Source organism: Python bivittatus, unplaced genomic scaffold (genome assembly GCF_059951505.1).
Source record: "Python bivittatus isolate LINGU-HERP-01145 unplaced genomic scaffold, Pbiv_v1 ctg000070_np1212, whole genome shotgun sequence".
In the NCBI taxonomy this organism is placed as follows: Eukaryota; Metazoa; Chordata; class Lepidosauria; order Squamata; family Pythonidae; genus Python; species Python bivittatus.
This window is the reverse complement of record NW_028277034.1, coordinates 3,430,131-3,438,641: the sequence shown is the minus strand read 5'-3', so window position 1 is coordinate 3,438,641 and position 8,511 is coordinate 3,430,131. Positions and strand designations below refer to the sequence as shown.

Genomic DNA, 8,511 nt, shown 5'->3' with positions numbered 1-8,511 from the left:
TAATCCGCAGCTGCAACGTGATCGCGGGGCGGGAAAAAAGCGCGGGAAGGGGGGAATATAACAAGTGATGCAATTGTACCAAGCCAGTCCTGGCTTTGCTTATGACTACTACGTTACGCATGAGTAAACCTTCTTTGTGAACCACACGTGTCACGAGAGTTTCTCTGTCGAACGGGGCAAACCTTACACCTCCTACCTAGAGCTGAGAGAGAATGACTGGCCCAAGGTCACCCAGCTGGCTTTATGCCTGAGGTGGAATTAGAACTCAGTCTCCCAGTTCTAGCCTGGTGCCTTAACAACTACACCAAACTGGCTTTAACTTCTAACCTTTACCACACAGAAATCCCAAAACTAAACATTTCAGCCCGAAAACCCCACTTGGCATCACAGCAGCCACTCTTTCAGGCTATAGCCTCTCCCTAAGCCATCTCCAAAAGGACTGGACCAGATTACTTTTCTCCTCTTACTTCTTCTTCTTCTTCTTCTTCTTGTCCTTCTGAGAGCTTTCTGCAGATTTGTAATAGAGAGAGGAAAAGAAAGCAAAGAAACCTGTGTGTTTTTCACATGGCACAATTGTGTATGTGTATTTTAAGATGGTGCCTAGACAAGTTGTGTCATTTTTAGCCCCAGGGTACCTAGCACAAACTTTTGACTTTGAGGGATCACAGCTTATTAAGTTAGGAAGTATAAAGCTTGTGAGGGAATGAAAAAGGTTGACAGCATGGAGAGAAAATGACATGATTGAATGTTGAAGGTTGGGTAATGGATATTTTTGCTATGTAGATGGAGGCTGCAAAGGCGGAGACAGATGGAGGAAGAAAATGAAGCAGATGTCATTGGATATTACATCTGTGTGGGGAGGTGGAAGAACCAAAGGCCAGCTCCATTTTTTACTCTTCCTGCTGGCTACTATGAAGAGAATTACATCCCTCAAGGTGCTTACTGCTTGTCTGAGCTGCATGGACAGTACTGAAACTGAGACCAATCGCAAAGTTGCAGGGACTGCCAGACAGACAGTTCCAACCACTAGCACCAGCCAAGTGGTGGATTGAACTTTGGCAACAGGACAAGGGTGGTGAGAAAATCCTTGGAGGAGGCAGATTAGAGACAATGAGTGGTGGAATAACAATGCCAATTTTGCTGAAGGGGGAAGAAAATGGTGGAACAGCTTGTGAGAGTTACAGCATCAGGTCATTTGTCAGAATGGGCATTCTCAGCAGTGGCTGTGGAACCAGTCAGGAACACAAGGCCTTTTACTTTCTTCCCTGTGAACAGAAATCCACCTTTCTTACAGGAGGCCTGAAGAGGAAGAAGATGGTTACCTAGTCCTCTTATAATTCTTTCTTGTCAGCTAGGCCCTTAAGCTATAACTCCAATTTATTAAGCACATATTAATCTTTTCCCCACTATTTTTTCAGACAAAATCCACTTTTGAGGAACAGCAACTGGAGGCAGACTAACAAAGGATGGAGAGGTTTAATACTATTTTTCCAAACATTCAAGCAAGCACCTTCCAGCCACTTTTTCAAACAATAACCATCATATTTTCTAAGCAAAATTAATATCCTGTGATAATAATGCAATTATTATTGTTAGTCACACAGTCAGCCAGATGTTTAGACTGTATATGGCATTTTTATCCACCTATCGAGTCCTTCCCAAGGACCTGGGATAGGCAGATATTGTTGTTTGATGGTGTTAAAGGTATTGTCACAGGATGTCAGCTGTTCCAAGTAAACTTGCCTTTTGCAATTGACTGATGGTGATTTTGTAGGTACCAATGGTCTTCAAGTGGTACTCCAGATGTTTTGGGATTGCACCCAAGGCGGTGGCGGCGGTATTATTATTATTATTATTTTTTTTTTTTTTTTTTTAATGGAGGTGTCATAAAATATATTTTGAAAGAATTTACCAGAATTGCCACCATCGCTCTTTAGGACTTCTCAGTAAGATAACTTGGATTCTGAAATTGTTGGGTCATATGGATTTAATTTAGAAGGTAAGCATCTCCACAGATATACCTGTTTATCCAATTAGTTGTGCTAATATCTCCCTAGGCTCTGGTTTATTCAGGACAGGAAAAAGAGGGGAACCAATGTATATCTCTCCTCCTCTGGAACCTAAGCACAGTCTTGTAATACAGAATATCTCCCAGGTCATAAAGACACAAGATAGTGGAGATTATTGGATCATAGAGCAAAGGTGCCTTAGTTCATCTGCTAAAAGTCCATCTTGCCAAAAAAGGCAAGCTAAAAGGTATGAATGTGGGTGCTCAATAAGATATTGGTTTGAACTTTAGATTTGTGGCTATCCACCTGTATTTTACTGTTCATATTTGATTTTTTATCTGTATTATCTATTTTTTTATATTCTTTAAAACCTGCATTTGTATTATCTGTTTCCTTTATTCTAACATAATAATAATAAAGAGATATTGGTTTGAAAAATTTCTCATGGATTCTTAAGAGTTTTTCAAGGAAGAAGTAGATATTCCAAACTTATCCAATGATTTTTATGATTGAACCAGGATTTAAATGTAAATGATCTTGGGCTAAACTTTAAGTTTGAACTTATTGTTTTTAATGAATTCAAGGGCAGAGATAATGTTCTTCAAGAAAGGATGTTTGAAAGTGAAAGCACAAAGTTTAATTTCATGGCCATCATCCCAATATCTGTAACTTTAATAGGTTTGCTTAAAGATAGTTGTTAGTCCTAGTTTCTTAGATCTTAAAATGAAACTAAATGGTAAAGTATGGTATAGTGGTTTAAAATATTTTAAATATTTCTTGGGAATCTGTTCCATCCATTAAATTTCCAGGCACTGACTTGTGAAAGCTTTTAAAACTGGCATCAGCAACTCTTATCAGAAAAACTAACTTCTTTGTCTGGATTCAAGTTAAATATTGTCTGCCAGAACTAAATTGGCTGCTCTAATACTAACTTGCATATTTTATTTGAGTAGATTAGAATAAATAAAACAACAGTGACAGTTTATTCAAATATTTCAGAAATGTATTGCATCTGATCCTTAATGTTCATATTAATTACTGTTACATGTTAACTTCAAAGGAGATTAGTGTGATTGCATCAAAATTCTAAGGGAAGTCAGCTGTTTAAGCATTTGGCTGATTTTGATTATTCTCAAGGTATAAAGATTCATTCATAGACATCATAGTCACATAACTATTTGAAATTATTAAAATTTGTAATCTAGCTCATTGTCTATGGCTAGGATGATAAACCCTCAATCCACAGCTGTACAGCTTCATGATCCCCAAATCCAATTTTTACAGCATGCTTAAATCATATTGCTAAAACTCAGCTGGGAAAATACTAATTTTCAGTGATATGATTTTATCCATGTTCGGTCTAAAATTTTAAAAAATCTCATTTTTCCCCTTCACTACCCCAGTCCAAATCCTTCTCTGATGTCATCACATCACTGGCTACAGGTCTTTGGAAGATACAACATTTAGAAGAGGAGACATTTTTTGAAAGAAAAGTGGAGTGCCCCCCACTCCTACAGCAAAACTGTAACCACCCCATCACCAGAACATCTCATGGGAGCCAGAAGAGACACTGAACAAGGAAGTGCCAGAAAGAATAGCATTTAATAGGGAGTTATTCACTCAATATTCACTTAATTCACTCATGGCTTAGGGCCTGGTTACTTGCTGCCTGTCTCCCATAACATCTGCCAGGCCAATTCAGTCCTGAAGGGTTGGCATGCTCCAGGTTCCTTCAATTAAACAATGTCATCTTTCAGGACCCCGGAAGCAGCCTTCTTTGTTAGCTGCATCTGCCCTCTAGAACAAGGTTCCCCCCAAGATCTGGATGATCCCCACTCTGCTGTTGTTTAGAAGAGCCATGAAGGCTTGGCTCTTCACCCAGGCCTTTGGTGAGGGACAGTGAGATCCCTCACTTCGCTGTGCTTGCCATCTTCTATCTTTATTTTTACATTTTATTAATTTTATTGTAATTTCTTTGTTTGATTGTTATGAGGCATCTAGAGTCATTGAGAGTTGAACAGCATGCTAGTTTAATAAATGGTGATGATGATGATGTAATAATAATTATGCAGTAACTGAAAATAATTAAATAGTGATGTCTTGACCACCACCCTGTTCTCTTCCTAGGATTTGCAGAATGCTACTACATTATTTTGCTAGTATAGCTGCTTCCAGGAGTTTTTAATGGCACCAGCTACACATTTTTATATCTAAGTAATTTTGTCAGTTTGGATTGCCCCAAACTGACAGTCTAATCTTCTGTAGTGCACATTCTGTGCACAATATTCCTATGATATTATGAATTTGGGTGGCCTATAAATGTGATTTATAAGCAAACAATCAAATAAATAAATGCATGTACATATGTATCTTTTGCAACCCCATCTATAGGAAAACGAGTACAAGCATTTTGCATGCTCCAGCCCTGAAAATATCATCACATTTTGTGTTCTCCTTTCCACCTTCCAGATAAAAACAGGCTATTTCACTGACTCAGTGAGATGGGGGGGGGGGGGGAACTGCAGAAGAAACCTTTTCCACAGCACTAGTTCTTTTACTAATTATCCACAGCTGGAAACATGGAAACTACTCATAATGATAGAAATGGGCAAAAACAAATGCAACAAAATAAGGCATTAAAGCTCTGAGGTGATGATATGGAATGACTTCTTCCATGCCACAGCCATGATATTTCATATAATGGTCTCTTTCTTAGGAAGCCTGCTGAAGCTAGAAAATCAGCAAGCTGTGCTTTTACTTTCAAATATTTTTAGTATAGCCAGTTGAAAATGCAAAATTGTACCTGAAGTTAGAAGTGGTCCATCTCACCTCAGAGGTTTACTATGGCACTGGATCCATATGTATTTGCTTGCTTGTTTAGTTAGTTCAATGTTGTCCAAACTTGGCCACTTTAAGATGAGTGGACTTCAACTCCCAGAATTCCCCAGCCAACCATGCTGGCTGGGGAATTCTGGGAGTTGAAGTCCACTCATCTTAAAGTGGCCAGGTTTGGACAACACTGAGTTAGTTAGTTATTAAATTTACATGGCCGCCCATCTCAGTGCTGTGATTCTGGACAGCTTACCATGTTAAAAACCAAAAAAAAACAATACCAAACAATAAAAAAATAACCACAGAAATCATTAAAAAAATTAAAAAATAAAACCATTTAAAACTATAAAAAACACCATCTGCAGGAGAGCACTGCTCATTTTCCTAGAAATATAGTCATTTAGCAGGCTCTCCACTAATGTCACTGGACCCCCAGGCCAGATGGCAAAACCATGTCTTCAGGCTCTTTTGGAAGGCCAATCTCACACAGGAGGAATGGCATTCCAAATGCCAGGCAGTGCGGCAGAACAGGTTCTCCTCATGGGTCCCACCAGATGACACTCCTTCAAAGACAGGACCCACAACATGTCCTTTCTACTGGATCTGATGGGATGGGTAGATGTGATTAGGGTAAAGTAATCCCTCAAATACCCTGGCCTCATGCCATGTAGGGTTTTATACATCATCATCAGCAACTTGAATTGAACCCAGAAGCCAATGCCACTCACAGAGCAGATATGTAACATGTACTGATTTAGGTGCACACATAACTGCCTGCACTGCCACGTTTTGCACCAGCTGAAGCTTCTGGGTGGTCTTCAAGGCCAGCCCCCATTTAGACTGCATTACAGTAATCCATATGGGAGGTGACCTTGACGTAAGTGACTGAGCAAAGAGCATCCCTATATTAGACAAAGAAGTAAAAAAACGTAATCAGGGTTTACTTTTATCCCTTCGCTTCCTGGAATAAGCTCAGGAAGTATTTTAGGCTGAGGAGAATAAAACTTAGATTCTCTAGAAAGGCAAAGTTCTACTTTTTTAGGCTGGTAGGTAGGTTTAGAATTGTAATCAAGATTCTCATAAATGGCTGGAAAAGTTTGACATCGTCTAAATTCTTAAGATTATTAAGAAAACTCAAGAAAGTTATCAGACCATTAATGATTAGTGTGATTAGATATATCAGAGTTTCATTGCTAGTTTATGACTTCACTATCTAGCTTAATTTCCATCTCAAATTATCATATATACTTTTAATGAATTTTGCACTTTTGGACTTATTTTCGAGTTTAGGAAGAAAAGGATTCGCATAACTGGCCCATGTACTGTACATCTAACTGCCAGTGGGTGAAATGTGTTTGTTCTCAGCCAAAATCAATTGTATTAAAATATATACTGGCTAAAAAGGGGAGAAAAGGAATGGTGGAAAATACATATATGTATTAACATACATAAATTTGACAGTGATATAAGACTATTTAAATTCTTGTAGTACATAGGGTGAAATAATGTAGACCACAAAAACATTTATGTCAGGATCAGAGTAGCTATGAAATAAGTGCTCCTGGATACTCAAGAGAAACAAGGAAAAATAATACAGTAATTATTACAGTAATTATTGATCTATATTCATGATTAATAAAATAAATAACATATCTTTCTGCATAGTCCAGTATCTTGTTTCAGTGAGCCAAAACAACTTGGAAACCCAATTTTTTGTATTTCTCTGCATCAACTGGAAATCAAGAACCCTGGGCATCTGAAAAGTGGAGGGGTGGGGGAGGAAATTTTTTAATTTACAAAATTCGGATAATGACAGCATGACATGTAATGTCACTATGGCTCCTACTGGATGCCTATGAAAGACACTCTGGAGATGGGATATAGTCTCAGGGTGGAACCATGAATAGCCTCATCCTTTACAGTTAGTTTCTAATCCTGTTTTAAAATCATACAGACTAGTGGCTGTTACCACACACCAAAGGACCAAATTCCACAGATTAGGGAAGTAAGTGCTATGAGAATAATGTATTGGCTCATCTGAAACTCCTAACAATCACTTTTATTATGTTCTAGTAGGATTAAACAACTTGTTAGTTGTTGAATTAGTTGTTTGTTTATGCCACATTGACAATCTGGCAAAGAAATTTAGCTGTTGAATAGAAAGTTGTCAGTTCAAGGATTGTGGCAGGGCAATAAAACTGTGCTCCTTTGGAATTTTTAATTGACACACAAAATTCAGTAGTAACATTTGCAAATTTATGGTTCCAAATTCCAACTGATTTGTTGGAAGAATACTTTGTGTATTATGGAACAAATAGTAATTAAAATATTAGCAACCCAGATTATGAATAATTCTAATTTACTTTATTGATTTACCCTGGAGATTTCTGGAGATAGGTCTGCCAGTAAGTAGGTAATGTCCAAATCTGACCAAGCCGTGCAGTAGGAGAAAAGTAGGAGAAAATGCTCTTCGTGCCAATGCAGTAGAGGAGACAAGTAGAGTAAGTTGTACTGCTGAGTCAGTGGCAGGATCAGAACAAATACAAAAATGTTCTAAATAAGAGAAGTTAATCAAGATTAAGGCAAGGCATTAAACCTTGCAGGTGTGAACATTTCACTTATGAACAGTAGATGAAATGTTGTGAAAAACTTGGTGGGCCAGAAAGGGCTATAGAGGAAAACTTCTCAGCCTTTTGGCTAAGATCAAGTGTAGTATCTTTTGTCATTCTTTATGAAAGATAATAAGCTTATTTACAACCAGAGTCTTTACTTATGAAATGCTAACTAAGGCTCCTGAAATTTAGAGCATACATGCCATAACTCTAAAAGAATCGCATGGTGGTAAATCACATTCTTTATGCATTAAGTATCTCATGTTCAACCTCTAATATTAGGTAGGATGAGCAATTTTTGATGGCCACAAAACTGCTCTTAATAATTTGGGGAGTAAAAAAGACAAGGTGCTGGTATAAAGGGGAGAGATGCAGGTTTTTGTGGTTCATTTGTTTGCTTTTGAAAATTGTTGCTGTGTTATAACTGTTTTAGGATTACGTAAGGTAAAGTTAAGTGAAGACTTCCTCAGCCATGAGACTGGCTTTCTTGACAACGATGCAACCAGTTTTTTGCCCCATCTTCTTCCAGAATGTTTTTGTTTTTAAACTTCCTACTAGCCTGCAGCCCAAGGGGCTCTTTCTGGTCTTCCATACATTTACTATGTATATATACATGGTACTAGGTCTTGACAGCTAGATGCTCTCAAAGGCTCCAACATTTAGCTTTATGCTGCAGTTTTCTGGTGTTTTCCAGCTCAAAATGGCAGGCATTGTAGGACTGAAAGGCATTTTAGAATGCTGATAATGCTGTTGCAAGATCTGTGGGTCTCAAAAAGTGAGTTTGGGTTGCCTGTGACCCTGGGAAAGGTCTCTGTTTGAGAGCTACTACCCATCAGAGGATAACACTGGAAATGATAAATCACTGGACAACTAGGTAAATAATAAAAGCAAAAATGTCTTGCAAAATACTTTCTGTCTTTTTTACCACTATGTCAAATTCTATGCACATTAAGATACTAGAATATTATGGATGTGAACTTTAATATGATCCAATCAAGATAATAGATGTATGAAATGAGAACACATAATCGCATATAATGCCACTGTAATGCACTTAT

General features: G+C 37.9%; 1 pseudogene; it reads left to right on the top strand.

Moving 5' to 3' along the window:
• The first annotated feature begins 7,518 nt into the window (after positions 1-7,518).
• On the top strand, positions 7,519-7,609 carry LOC112541202 (U2 spliceosomal RNA; annotated as a pseudogene).
• The last annotated feature ends 902 nt before the right edge of the window (positions 7,610-8,511 follow it).